At 36.7% G+C, this 15,796-nt stretch overlaps 1 protein-coding gene and 1 long non-coding RNA gene across 2 annotated transcripts in view; one reads left to right on the top strand and one right to left on the bottom strand.

Moving 5' to 3' along the window:
* Positions 1–15,796, top strand: part of LOC138329231 (soluble guanylate cyclase 88E-like) — a 317,936-nt gene that overhangs the window by 24,991 nt on the left and 277,149 nt on the right. The window lies entirely within an intron of this gene.
* On the bottom strand, positions 6,960–11,948 carry LOC138329227 (uncharacterized). Its single transcript, XR_011209430.1, has 2 exons — positions 11,424–11,948; positions 6,960–11,281 (listed from the first exon to the last, which is right to left on the bottom strand). It is a non-coding gene; the product is annotated as an uncharacterized lncRNA (long non-coding RNA).

Raw genomic sequence — 15,796 nt, forward strand, 5'->3', positions numbered from 1 at the left:
ATTTTTATATATTTGTCGCCCATCCTTTCCCTAGCTTGCTATTATCGTATAATATGGAAATGCATTAACATTTAACATGTGTAAAGTCGACAACAAGAAAATACTCGCGTGGCTCAGTGGGAAGTAATGTGCAATGGACAGTTTTGCTGCTAGTATTCTCACGTTTTCGCTATCAGAATTAACTCCTACCCATCGATGAAAGAGCGAGCACGTGGCGCTACACACCGGGCCGGATTATCGATAGTTTAACCTCCAATTTCACAAACACCGTTTTCCAGCGAAGATTCTCAAAATATCTCCTTAACGGCTTCCCCGAAACTCACTAACGGAGACTCCCACTCTTTTCCAGCCAACCAACGGCTCTCAACACAAGAGTGAAGACTTTTAATTACCATCGAAATCCGTCTAAAAGCAAGACATGCCAAGTCCAACATTGCACAATTTCACAAGTATTTCAAACTAAAAAAATAGCAAAAATATCGACTGACAGCGAAAAATACACACACAATAATGTTAATGCATTTCCATACAATACGATAACAGCAAATTAGGGAAAGGATGGGCGACAAATATATAAAAATTACATAGGATTCAAAACACAACCATCACCTCTCAAGGACGGTAGAAAACTGAAAAGTCTCGGCGCAGTCCCGAGATCTCGTGCACAGCAAAGTCCCGCCAAAGTCTCGGTTAATATAATTTCCGGAAAATATAGCAACGAAGTAGGCTTTTGTATAAATGGTCTTATGCACGACTCACGACGCACGGCGTACAACTACGGACGAAACACGGTGACATATATATGTGTTTGCAACAAAGTCATGCTTTGTTAAATTATATTTCACTTTCTTTGATATTCAACAAAACAGGTTAATTCGAGGAATATTGTTTAACCTGAGAAAGGTGATATTCCCCGAGGGAAATATCATCTTTAACCTTCAAAAAGTCAATATTTGTTTTGTTATATGTAACGATACATTGATACGAGTTTTGCTACTTTCATAGAACGATTTAGAAGCAAGCACAGCGCAATGTCTAATTAAACAAAATATCAAGAAAATCTTCATCCACGTATTCTCAATAGGTTCTTTTAGTACTTCTGCTGTACTTATTCACAATATAACTTTCGAAAATATAGCTACATTTAAAATGAGTTAAAATACCTTTCTTAATCCTGCCTCACTGTTGTCTGCCATGTTGGATTTGGCTATTGCCCAATGATCGGCAATGCTTTATTTTGATTGGTCAAAAATGTGAAAGAGACAGGGAATTCCCTGTATATTTATAGCCAGGTTACCGGATTTGCAATGCAACTTCTGAACAGTTGTTCATCGGTTTCAGGTTGACATTGGATTTTGGATTTTGTCAAGACCTGTCCGAGCTGTCTAGATCAATAAGAAAACCGCAAAACTCACAGTCATATAAAAAAGTATCTTAAAGGAGGTGTTGCATATAGGGTGAAAATCCGCCCACGATTAATTTTTGATTTTTGAATTTAAATTAGTTAATTGCATTAATACACATATGTCTATAATATTTAAAACCCGATTTGACTATTATTATGACTACAGCGCCCCCTACATTAACACTGGTAAATTTAAAGCCTATTGGGCCTTTTACCTGGCATAAGTCATAGTAAAAACAATAAAATCGCGTTTTCGTTGTGATTGAAAATACCACATAAAAATGCCTTTTTAACGACATATCACACTTGGTTGTATCCAATATCATTCTATCACAAATCGAACGTAGATATCAAATATGACAGAAAATACGACTTTTTGAAGTTTTTTATTTTTCGTTTGAGCGACAGAATAAGTAAGGCACTACTCGAGTACCCTAAAATTTTGATGTTTAAAATTATATTCAGATTATCATCGTTTCACCATAAACAGCTCAAGTTGATGAATCACTGGATATGCCACGTTTTTTTTTAGATTAATTTCCCCTACCCCCTATTTTTTCCATAATATCAAAGTACTGAGAGTACACTGTCATATATTATCGACTTTACTGTAAGAGTAGAACGTGATGATGAGGTGTGTATTTCGACCAAACCTTGAAATTATCATCATAAACTCATGTTTATAATATTTTTCGGAAATTCTACTTATCCGTTTTGAAAGAGTGGGACACATAATACTGACAGTTGTGATTTAACATATACACAATGACATGTTGCATTCCAGAAACTGTATAAGCATTAAGGTAATAAAGATCAAATACGACAGTTTGTGTCCTTTGCCCACGGATTGTAGGGAACTGCCAATGTTGCCATCGTCTCATGAAGGGCGTAGGAATTGCACCTGCTGTACCAATTGCATGATCGTAAAAGGCGACAAAATTTGGTACCTTTTTTGGTGACGTCAATCAGACATCAGACGAGGCTCTATGTCTCAGTTTACCTTTAGTAGCCTATAGGTATCGCGAAATAATACTAACAAAAAGTTTACCAGGTACTGATTACATAAGTATAAGCTTTTTTCTCATCCAACATCCTTCATGAAAGTGCATCCTTCAATGGCCATTGCTTTCTAGCAGCTTCATTTTGCTAGAGATTTTCGTCTAACTTCTTAGAACAAAGGGAGACCGTAATACGCATATCAATTAGTTTAAATAATAATATGTCGGTCAATGTTGTTATTATAACTATTTAAAAAAAATACTATTGTTACTAAATTAATTCTGGGGAAAAATTTCTTGGTTCTGTCCTTTGGTGGGGCAACACCGTAGAATATATCAAATGACATACACCGGATGCCGTCCTTAAATGACTATAGCTGTAGTAGTACGTCAGTAAAAATCAGCGAATCAACCAGTTTGCTTTCGCGGTAGACCGATTCCTGCATTCTTGACTCTATAAAATCGTTTTTAATGTTTGTTTGATTAAATCAACGTCCTATTAACAGCCAGGGTCATGTAAGGACGGCATCCATGTATGCAGTGTCTCGCTTGTATGATGTGCCTGGTATATATTATGGGAGACTGCGTTATATTCATGTTGTGTCTTCTTCTATAGTGGAACTCTTGTCCTTTTCATAGTGCTATATCACTGAAACATGCCGCCGAAGACACCAAGCAACACATCCCACCCAGTCACATTATACTGACAACAGGCGAACCAGTCGTCCTACTCGCTTAATGCTGAACGCTAAGCAGGGTGTGTCTCGGCAAGGAGACAGAGCCCAGAGCCTACCTCACAATCGAAGACATAACGTGAGGGGGTGTCAAGGGTGACGTTAGGAAGTATAAAGTAAGTTAGGAAGAAAAGATGCTAAGATACGATTCTGAATTTGGTCGCCTTATAAGATCATACAATAAGGACAGTGGGTACAATTCTAACGCCCATTAGTTCATTTTAATGTCATGAGGTCATCTAACCCGAAGGGTCAGGATGACTTATAGTCACCATGCTTCATCCATTGTCGTGCGCTGTTCGCATTTCGTCCTTCGTAAACTTGTCATCCAAACGACTTCTTCTCAATATCCGAAAGGCCCAAAGAAACTGATATTAGGCATGTAGAATGCTGGAAGCCTGGAAGGACTACCAAGTTTGTGGAAATGAATTATCTTGACCTTCATTCAAGCTCACGGAAGTCAAAAAAGCTAAATCTTTAAACGATTTCTTGTGAATAACGAAGATGCCTAGATACCTGGTAAGGCCTGTAGTATGCTGGCATGATAGGCTACCAAGTTCATTTAAAGTTACAAGGGTCAAATAGTCTAAAAACTTTAAACGACTTATTGTGAATAACTAAGAGGCATTGGAATCTGATATTGGGACTGTAGAATGCTAGCATGAAGGACTACCAAGTTTGTTCAAATGAATGACCTTGACCTACATTATGGTTACATGGGTCAAATAGACTAAAATCTTTAAACGAGTTCCTGTGAATAATTAAGAGGACTAGAGACCTGGTATTATACATGTAGTTGGGATGAAGGGCAAATGTTCTTAAATCATCTTGCCCGATAGGTCAGGGTGACATAGTGATCGTACTTGGTGCGCCGTCCGTCATGCATACACTTTTCATTCAAACGACTTATTCTCAATAACTGAAAAGGCATCGGAACATGATGTTAGACCTTACGTATTCTTGAATAAAGGGCTACAAAGCTGTTTGTCAAATGAATGACCTTAACGTTAATTCAAGGCCACAGGGTCCAAATTGGCAAACATAAACGACTTCTTGACAATAACTAAGACACCTTGCAGTATGCTGGAATAAAGAGCTTCAGACAGGTCTAATGTATGAAAATCTTAAAACAGCTTTTCAATAGGTGATATGCCTAAAGAACTCAGATAGTGGGTCTGTACTGCTCCACATAATTTGTTTACTTGACCTACTTTCATGGTAACATTTAAAAAAAAATATATCAGACACCAAGTACGTCTATTGAAGAGCTCCTAGCGTGCAATATCCAATGTGTTGCCCCCAAAAAGTTACGTAATTTCAGTCCACTGGATTCTTTTTTCATTACTGTATATAGTTTGACCATGTTTTATTGTGTGAATAATAGTCAGACATGAGGTGTTTGGCTTAAGAATGAAATCCTAGTTATCCATGACATGTTTATGACATATCAAAACAACAGTATATTCTTTTGAGAAATATCTAAGGTCAACATATAAATTACACCGGTATACGTTTTGCTTAATGATGCATTTGCTTATCAATTTGTAAATAAACCCATGACGACAAAAATAGGAAATACTTCTGACAAGTGGTGTAGGAAATATATGTGAAATTGACCTTATTTTGCTTGATTGTCTAGTCAAATATATGACCCTAAAATTAACATTTTGTGAATAGTCCTATATGATATATACGCAAAACTAGGTCAAAGGTCAATAAATGTCCGTTCGACCGAACTTTGGTACACCAACTTACATGGGATATGTTTTACTCAAGTAATATTCATGATAGAGCCGAGAGAAGGACAGTTTTCGTTTTACATTTTTAAGTTTCAGTACTCTCAGTACTTTGATATTGTGTAAGAAATAAAGGGGGTAGACGTAAAAAAGTGCTAAAAAGTCGGCATTTTCATGCTTCAATAAATGATATATGAAGATCTTTTTGATTGCTAAAATTTTAGGGTACTCGGGGTTTGTCATTGTTATCTAAGGAATTAATTAAAAACTAATGAAATGAAATTGCTCTATTTTCAAGACTAAATAAGAGCAAAACAGGAAATTGCAAGAAAACCCCAACAGATATGATGAAGCATTGTATATCGTTAAAAAGATAATACAAAATGCTATGTTATTACACCAAAATAATTTAACTTTGGCTTTTGTATGCCTTAATACATTAAAGGCGCACAAGTAGGAATCGGACGTAAAACTTATAAAAGGTGGCGCTGTATTCGCAAGATTAATCTATTCATGGAATAAGTACTGTTCCGATATGTATTATGTGCCGATTGATGTATTTGCACCAAAAAATTAAAAATCGATCGTGGGCGGCCATGCAACACCTCCTTTGTGTTCATTTCATATGAGATTTTATGAAACGATCTCATATGAAATGAACACTCATGTTAAAAGTTATTTATAGAAATTGATCCAGTAATCAATTTCACTACTACAAAATCAACTCTAAATCTCTTGTGATATATTGGATAGTCCTTGAGTCCAGGGGTGTAGAGATTGTATGTGATCGGAACAACTTCACGTATTCGCAAGTGTGAAGACCTTTCTAACATCTGAAATGGTAAATTAATTAGGACGATATTGAAATTTAATTTGCATCTGGTGCTCTAAATACGACAATGAACTTGTTAATAAAACTTAAATCATCAAGAAACATTATCATACAAGTTTACATTACATAGAGTGGTCTACATACAAACAAAGGTATCATAATGGTGGGCTATTCAAATCGCCTTTCGTCCGTCGTCCGCCATTCCGCACAGGATCTTTTTGAAATTTCATAAGTAGCGAGGCAGCTATTTCTCATAAAGTAATGAAGGGATCTGTCACCAATTTAATATGTAGGTTCTCCTAGGACCATAGTTGTGCATTTTGCATTTTGGGACAAATCGGTCAACAAGATCGCCGAGTGACCGCCATCTTGAAATTTGATAGTTAAAGTTTGTTACAGCTACAGTTGTGTATTTCTCAGAAAGTACTCAAAATTCATATATGTATAGGATCCCCTAGAGCCCTAGTTGTGCATATTGCATTTTGGGAGCAATCGGCCAACAAGATGGGCGCCAGGCAGCCATGTTGGACTTTGATAGTTAAAGTCTGTTACCACTATTTCTCAGAAAGACTGCTGAAACACTGTGATATCTCTTGTATTTCTTTTTTCATTTCATCAACATCCAGTTTTATTATTTCTATTATTATTCTCCCTCCTTTTCAAATGAACCTGTGATATGTTGTTAATTGTCATTCGTCTTCTAATATACGGTTTATTTCATCTTGGAATTCGGTGGTTGAAGGTTGTTACAGCTATTTCTCAGAAAGTACTTAAGGGATCTATTTGAAATTTTATATGTAGGTTTCCCTAGGACCCTAGTTGTGCATATTGCATTTAAGGACTAATCGGTCAACAGTATGGCCGAGCAGCCACTATCTTGAATTTTCTCCAATTTCATATGTATATGCATAGGTATTTAGCACGCTGATAAGTCAAAGACCCACTATAGATTCTCTATATATTAGTCTATAGTGGGTCTTTGACTTATCAGCGTGCTAAATACCTATGCATACATAGATCATTCTTTGGTGGGCGCCAAGATCACCCTGGGATCTCTCTTGTTATCCTTAACCCCTTACCAACTATAAATAAAATATATAATCAGCTTTCTCAGATTAAAATAAACTTAAAGATTAGACTTTCATGTTAAGAACAATTTTGCCAATTAAACCATTTTATTATAAATATTACATTGTGCTTTCTCTTTTACATCTATATTCCACCATAAAACAACAGACTAAAGCAAAATCTATCTGTTGTCCATTAGAATTTATTTAAAATCACAACAATGCAATTATAACAGAATTTTAACACTATAAACAAGAGGCCATTAGGGCCTGTATCGCTCACCTGTTTTTTTTTGTGTTTTTTGAGTAATTTTGTAATTTAGTAAATAATGATTCAAAATCACACAGACAACTTGACCCCATGATATGTTTAATTTTGAATCCCAACCATATAATGATGCTATAGATACCATACAGATATGCTATCGAATACATAGTTTCAGAGAAGAACTAATTTATATGAAAATAGTAGCCTTATTAACCTTTTTGGCCCTGCGTCTAAGACCCCAGCGGGTCGGCCCTTTCATGCTTAGTTGCAGAGAAGTTGTTAATTGACCCCTTTTGACCCCACTCCTCTGCCCCCGGGGGTCAGTCCCATCATTTGCACGGTTTTTAGGACTCCACCCTATAAGGATGCTACCATTGCATTATGAGTGCTATCCCATGCTTAGTTTCAGAGAATAAGTCGTTTATACGGAAATAGCCAAATTGACCCCTTTTGACCCCGCCCCTCAGGCCCCCGGGGGTCAGGCCCATCATTTGTACAATTTTGAATCCCCGCCCTATAAGAATGCTACCATTGCATTACGAGTGCTATCCCATGCTTTGTTTCAGAGAAGAAGTCGTTTATACGGAAATAGCCAAATTGACCCCTTTTGGCCCCGCCCCTCAGGCCCCTGGGGGTCAGTCCCATCATTTGTACAAATTTTAATTAGTTACCCATAAAGATGCTACCAGTCAAATTTTGTTAAAATTCCGACCAGTGGCTATGGAGAAGAAGTCGATTGTTGATGGACGGACGGACGCCGGACGCCACGGTATGGCATAAGCACACATTGGTCATTCGGACCAGGTGAGCTAAAAAACCAAACAAACAATTAATGTGTACTGTATAAAGTCTTTTCTAAAAATAGTAACAGTGATCATGACCTTTTGAACTGTCTCCCAGGCCATCGACTTTTACCCTCCTTAAGATTTAAACATTGGTGATAACCGATGATGAGCCATATGACAACACTGATAAACTTGATGTGGACGGACAGACAGACTGAGATGAACACTATCACCAGCCGGGCACTCCACATAATATCACAAAACTTGGTATCAGTAATAGAGTTTCTATAAGGCACTACTTCTCTTTAGCTCGATTGGTTAAGTGTCAGACTAAAGTAATCCAGAGGTCCTCGGTTCGAATCCTGGCAGAGGCAGAGATTATGTTAAATATAAAATCTAATCCAGAGTTTCTCAGTTCGAACCATGGCAGAGGCAGTAATTATTTTAAATATCAAATCATGTGCTCTGTTACACTACCATGGATAACATGTTAGGACAGATAGGGCCATGCTGTCGGAGTGCTAAAGATGTCCCGGCATACATTATCACAAGCTTTCCATTTTGGGTAACAAAATCGAAACCCACAGTTGCCTGGTACTGACCGTTGGTCAGTAGCTTTCTTAAGGTACCCTGGCTTTTCTCCACTTCCCATACCTTGCACATTCTTAAATGACCCTGACTGTTAACGAGATTTTAAGTAATCAAATCAAACTGAACCTTATAATTAATCAGTATTATAGGAATATAAGTAAACAGTGTTGCAATGATAAAACGGTATGTACTACACGGTGCGGTTCATAGTATTTTTTTCTTATATCACGGTACCCCCAACCAATTTCCAGATCAGGCGAATTTTTCAGCGGTTATGAGTGTCTTCCTACAAACATGGCAGCGCTTTAAATACCTGGAGACACTATAGAACTAAAAGAACCTAAAGCAACTTTAAATTCACACATATGGAAGCATTTTAGATTCCGTATTATTGAAAAAGAAGGGGTAAACAACTTTTTGAATGATTAATTATCTAATAAATATTGTGCTACGTGTCGTGTCATGAGACAAGTATTGTGATACGTATTGTACCGTGGGGGAAGCATATGTTGCAGCACTATAACTAACTTTATAAAGTGATATAACTTCAGATGTTTAAAGCTAGTTTTAAAAAATATATTTCAATTATATCTAAATATCTTTTCAATAACAAGTTAGCTTTAACTCCCGTGGTCAAAACTGTCGTCACAAGACAGTGGCAAACAGAAGGATGATCAATGAACACGATGTGATAAATACATTATCGCTGAATCGCTGTGATCGGATCGCTGTAAGCTAGTTCTAGCTTGTGAAGATCCATCGTGGTCATTTAATTACTGGTTACATTACATTGTAACGATGACTGATTTACTGGGTACAAATATGGAGCAATGTTAGAAGTGTAGGTGACTAATGAAATTACATGTTACAAACAAAAATGATGACCAATCAAACAGAAGTTAACAAAAGTGATTTCTGATGTTACAGGTTACAATTAAGTAGGACCAAAAATTACAGGATACAAACACAAATATCTAATGAATGCAATTTGGTTTACAGCCATACACACATAAAACAGATGTTACTCTACAAAGATAATATGGTGTCTTATTACATATGGTTTATACAGATTTTTATATAGTGGATGATTTCTCCTACAGAAATGGAAATCATACTTTGTGTTAGAGGTTCTATATAAGACGATTGATAGACAAAACAAAACTGTGTGTTACATTCAAAACAGAAATCAATACAAACATCACAATGAATGGTTACAAACTCTACAGATGTCTGGTTCATGGACTAACAAGATTGTCACATGCATTAGATTTAATATATGTAGCTCATACAAATCGTCATGATAATTTTCAAGCCAGTCGAAGTACATCTTGAAATGATATGTTAAACGAAATGCTTTATATTAAATGATTTTTCTAAATTAATTTGGTTTTATATAAAGCCAAGTTAAATCATTTTACAAAAAGGAAAATATTTAGCTTCGGAATAAATAAATGGTTTTGTGCATCAGTTGTCCACTGTTAAGTATGGGAAACTTTAACAATACCCTTCACCTTAACAGTCATCTGACATCTGGCATCTGGCAATAGTCATATCGGAAATTAATTAGATATGAGTCATGGTGTATCCATCTTCGATTTGGGGTCAACCAGAGATGTCACAACACTTTGTCAAGATGATGGCTGTGGCGGTCATCTTGGATTTCGGATTGACCCGAACACTTGGTCGGGACCATGTCAGGATCTTAATCCCATAAGCAGAGTATGGCTTATTTACGAGATCGTCTTATTGGTTAAATAAATGATCAATAAATAACAATCGATGTTATTTACACAATTCGTAATAACTAACTGGTAAATTATACATTTTAAGTAATTTCTAGACACGTTGTTTATTTATCCCTTTCATTTGGTTCAGCCTATAGCTATTTGTCATGTCACTGCATGGAATCAAAAGCTAATTTTCCAGTACCGCATATTTTGACTCCAATGTAAAATCAATGATTACTTTCAAGACCGGCCTATTTTAGAGCGAGGCTTATTATCGAGATCTTCGGTATCAGATGTACTATATTTGATTCCTATCCCTATCAGTGTCCCTTCCCAACTTTCTTTGTGACACCTTAAGATGTCAGGAAACAAGACACCACTAACCCTAGTGAAATCTTGAGTTACAGTAGAAGTTGGATAGCGTAGGTGTGTCTGAGAAATAAGATCTCCATGTACATCTAAATATGTCCCGATTACAAGGTTTTTGAATTTTTTTTATTGTATTTGTCCAAGAAAGTCCACATGTTTACATTATACAAGAACCAGATGTACTGCTCTTTCAGGACGGAGACAATCATGAAACTGAAAAATAGCTTAGTGCTGAAGGATCACGTACAGTACCTCCAATCGTCCTCGGTACTTAATGAGTCAAATACGGTAGGTGTGAGGTCATAACCGAACAGGTAACATTGATTACTTCATGTAGACACATGTGTAACGTATAGCTGAATTCCTCTGGGGAAATGTTATATCTTTTTATGAATTTGCATTGCATTGACAATGATTGCATCAATAATTAAAATTTTTATAAAAGTAATCAATTTTGTTATGCTTCAAGTGGAATCGCAGTTTTTACCTACAGAGAAATGAGTTGGCGTAAAGGATCATTAATCGTCCTCAAACAAAAATTCTAACATTTCTGGACACTGTTTGGGCAGGAATTTGTCTTTACAGAGTTCTTTGTATTGTTTCATATAACTCTCCGTCAGCTCCCGAAACGCCATGAACATATTCATAATCTTAGAAAACATAAAGACTTCTTGTTTGCCATATCGTTCCTTCAACACATTGCGCAGATAGGAAATCAGATTCAGTTGTATCCTTTCCACTCTTTCAGGCTCTTCTAATTTACAACGATCTGAAACAAATGAAACCTCAGGCTCAATTTGTGAACATGAAGAAACTTTCATTTCAATTAAGTATAGTGTAGACCCAATTAGACTATTCACTATATATTCAAAATCACACCTAAATTTGAATACTCAGATAATTTTAATTACCTCTAAAAACCAGAGCAATAGCGAGTACTAATACTCTTTCTTTTTCAGTGAGATTGAGTCGTCTGATTACACGTGAGAACTCAAACCAAGAGAGCGTAATTGCTTTGGGGAAGAAGAGACTGGCTTCGTTAATGTGATGGACATCTCCATCATTAGTCACAGCCATCTGGAGGTCAGGATTCACAGCACGGTACTTCAACAGCATGAAAAACTCAAATCGTGCGGCTAAAATAGAAAACATTTCATGAAACATATAGCAATGATAAGAAAACAGCAAAATCTTGGAATTTAATTATATCTGGCGATGGCTAACAATATTCACTCCCCTTCCTAAGAAACCATAGCAACAAAATAATTTGAAATAGTTTTGGAAAGAAGTGCCTTCATGTTTGTTATTCCTTAGAGACTTTTTCTTTATTTTACCACAGACATTATTCCATTTGTAATCTGTCTGAATTCTTTTGAATTGACAATATGTCTTAGGTCAACCAATGTCTGGAGTATAGACATCAACAATTACACCAATTTGCCCATTGACCATGTCTAAACCAATGTCTGGAGTATAGACATCAACAATGACACCATTTGACCATGTCTAAACCAATGTCTGGAGTATAGACATCAACAATGACACCATTTGACCATGTCTAAACCAATGTCTGGAGTATAGACATCAACAATTACACCATTTGACCATGTCTAAACCAATGTCTGGAGTATAGACATCAACAATGACACCATTTGACCATGTCTAAACCAATGTCTGGAGTATAGACATCAACAATGACACCATTTGACCATGTCTAAACCAATGTCTGGAGTATAGACATCAACAATGACACCATTTGACCATGTCTAAACCAATGTCTGGAGTATAGACATCAACAATGACACCATTTGACCATGTCTAAACCAATGTCTGGAGTATAACATCAACAATGACACCATTTGACCATGTCTAAACCAATGTCTGGAGTATAGACATCAACAATGACACCATTTGACCATGTCTAAACCAATGTCTGGAGTATAGACATCAACAATGACACCATTTGACCATGTCTAAACCAATGTCTGGAGTATAGACATCAACAATGACACCATTTGACCATGTCTAAACCAATGTCTGGAGTATAGACATCAACAATGACACCATTTGACCATGTCTAAACCAATATCTGGAGTAAAGACATCAACAAACACCATTAGACCATGTAACAATTACACCATTTGACCATGTCTAAACCAATGTCTGGAGTATAGACATCAACAATGACACCATTTGACCATGTCTAAACCAATGTCTGGAGTATAGACATCAACAATGACACCATTTGACCATGTCTAAACCAATGTCTGGAGTATAGACATCAACAATGACACCATTTGACCATGTCTAAACCAATGTCTGGAGTATAGACATCAACAATGACACCATTTGACCATGTCTAAACCAATGTCTGGAGTATAGACATCAACAATGACACCATTTGACCATGTCTAAACCAATGTCTGGAGTATAGACATCAACAATGACACCATTTGACCATGTCTAAACCAATGTCTGGAGTATAGACATCAACAATGACACCATTTGACCATGTCTAAACCAATGTCTGGAGTATAGACATCAACAATTACACCATTTGACCATGTCTAAACCAATGTCTGGAGTATAGACATCAACAATGACACCATTTGACCATGTCTAAACCAATGTCTGGAGTATAGACATCAACAATGACACCATTTGACCATGTCTAAACCAATGTCTGGAGTATAGACATCAACAATTACACCATTTGACCATGTCTAAACCAATGTCTGGAGTATAGACATCAACAATGACACCATTTGACCATGTCTAAACCAATGTCTGGAGTATAGACATCAACAATGACACCATTTGACCATGTCTAAACCAATGTCTGGAGTATAGACATCAACAATGACACCATTTGACCATGTCAAATAAACCAATGTCTGGAGTATAGACATCAACAATTACACCATTTGACCATGTCTAGACCATGTCTAAACCAATGTCTGGAGTATATTGACATCAACAATGACACCATTTGACCATTTTGACCATGTCTAAACCAATGTCTGGAGTATAGACATCAACAATTACACCATTTGACCATGTCTAAACCAATGTCTGGAGTATAGACATCAACAATTACACCATTTGACCATGTCTAAACCAATGTCTGGAGTATAGACATCAACAATGACACCATTTGACCATGTCTAAACCAATGTCTGGAGTATAGACATCAACAATGACACCATTTGACCATGTCTAAACCAATGTCTGGAGTATAGACATCAACAATTACACCATTTGACCATGTCTAAACCAATGTCTGGAGTATAGACATCAACAATTACACCATTTGACCATGTCTAAACCAATGTCTGGAGTATAGACATCAACAATTACACCATTTGACCATGTCTAAACCAATGTCTGGAGTATAGACATCAACAATTACACCATTTGACCATGTCTAAACCAATGTCTGGAGTATAGACATCAACAATGACACCATTTGACCATGTCTAAACCAATGTCTGGAGTATAGACATCAACAATTACACCATTTGACCATGTCTAAACCAATGTCTGGAGTATAGACATCAACAATGACACCATTTGACCATGTCTAAACCAATGTCTGGAGTATAGATATCAACAATTACACCAATTGACCATGTAAAAATCCACACCATTTGACCATGTCTAAACCAATGTCTGGAGTATAGACATCAACAATGACACCATTTGACCATGTCTAAACCAATGTCTGGAGTATAGACATCAACAATGACACCATTTGACCATGTCTAAACCAATGTCTGGAGTATAGACATCAACAATGACACCATTTGACCATGTCTAAACCAATGTCTGGAGTATAGACATCAACAATGACACCATTTGACCATGTCTAAACCAATGTCTGGAGTATAGACATCAACAATGACACCATTTGACCATGTCTAAACCAATGTCTGGAGTATAGACATCAACAATGACACCATTTGACCATGTCTAAACCAATGTCTGGAGTATAGACATCAACAATGACACCATTTGACCATGTCTAAACCAATGTCTGGAGTATAGACATCAACAATGACACCATTTGACCATGTCTAAACCAATGTCTGGAGTATAGACATCAACAATGACACCATTTGACCATGTCTAAATAAACAATGTCTGGAGTATAGACATCAACAATGACACCATTTGACCATGTCTAAACCAATGTCTGGAGTATAAACATCAACAATGACACCATTTGACCATGTCTAAACCAATGTCTGGAGTATAGACATCAACAATGACACATTTTGATCATGTCTAAACCAATGTCTGGAGTATAGACATCAACAATGACACCATTTGACCATGTCTAAACCAATGTCTGGAGTATAGACATCAACAATGACACCATTTGACCATGTAACAATTACACCATTTGACCATGTCTAAACCAATGTCTGGAGTATAGACATCAACAATGACACCATTTGACCATGTCTAAACCAATGTCTGGAGTATAGACATCAACAATGACACCATTTGACCATGTCTAAACCAATGTCTGGAGTATAGACATCAACAATGACACCATTTGACCATGTCTAAACCAATGTCTGGAGTATAGACATCAACAATTACACCATTTGACAACAACAATGACACCATTTGACCATGTCTAAACCAATGTCTGGAGTATAGACATCAACAATGACACCATTTGACCATGTCTAAACCAATGTCTGGAGTATAGACATCAACAATGACACCATTTGACCATGTCTAAACCAATGTCTGGAGTAAGTATAGACATCAACAATGACACCATTTGACCATGTCTAAACCAATGTCTGGAGTATAGACATCAACAATGACACCATTTGACCATGTCTAAACCAATGTCTGGAGTATAGACATCAACAATGACACCATTTGACCATGTCTAAACCAATGTCTGGAGTATAGACATCAACAATGACACCATTTGACCATGTCTAAACCAATGTCTGGAGTATAGACATCAACAATGACACCATTTGACCATGTCTAAACCAATGTCTGGAGTATAGACATCAACAATTACACCATTTGACCATGTCTAAACCAATGTCTGGAGTATAGACATCAACAATTACACCATTTGACCATGTAACAATTACACCATTTGACCATGTCTAAACCAATATCTGGAGTATAGACATCAACAATGACACCATTTGACCATGTCTAAACCAATGTCTGGAGTATAGACATCAACAATGACACCATTTGACCATGTCTAAACCAATGTCTGGAGTATAGACATCAACAATGACACCAT

Source organism: Argopecten irradians, chromosome 8, assembly GCF_041381155.1.
Source record: "Argopecten irradians isolate NY chromosome 8, Ai_NY, whole genome shotgun sequence".
In the NCBI taxonomy this organism is placed as follows: Eukaryota; Metazoa; Mollusca; class Bivalvia; order Pectinida; family Pectinidae; genus Argopecten; species Argopecten irradians.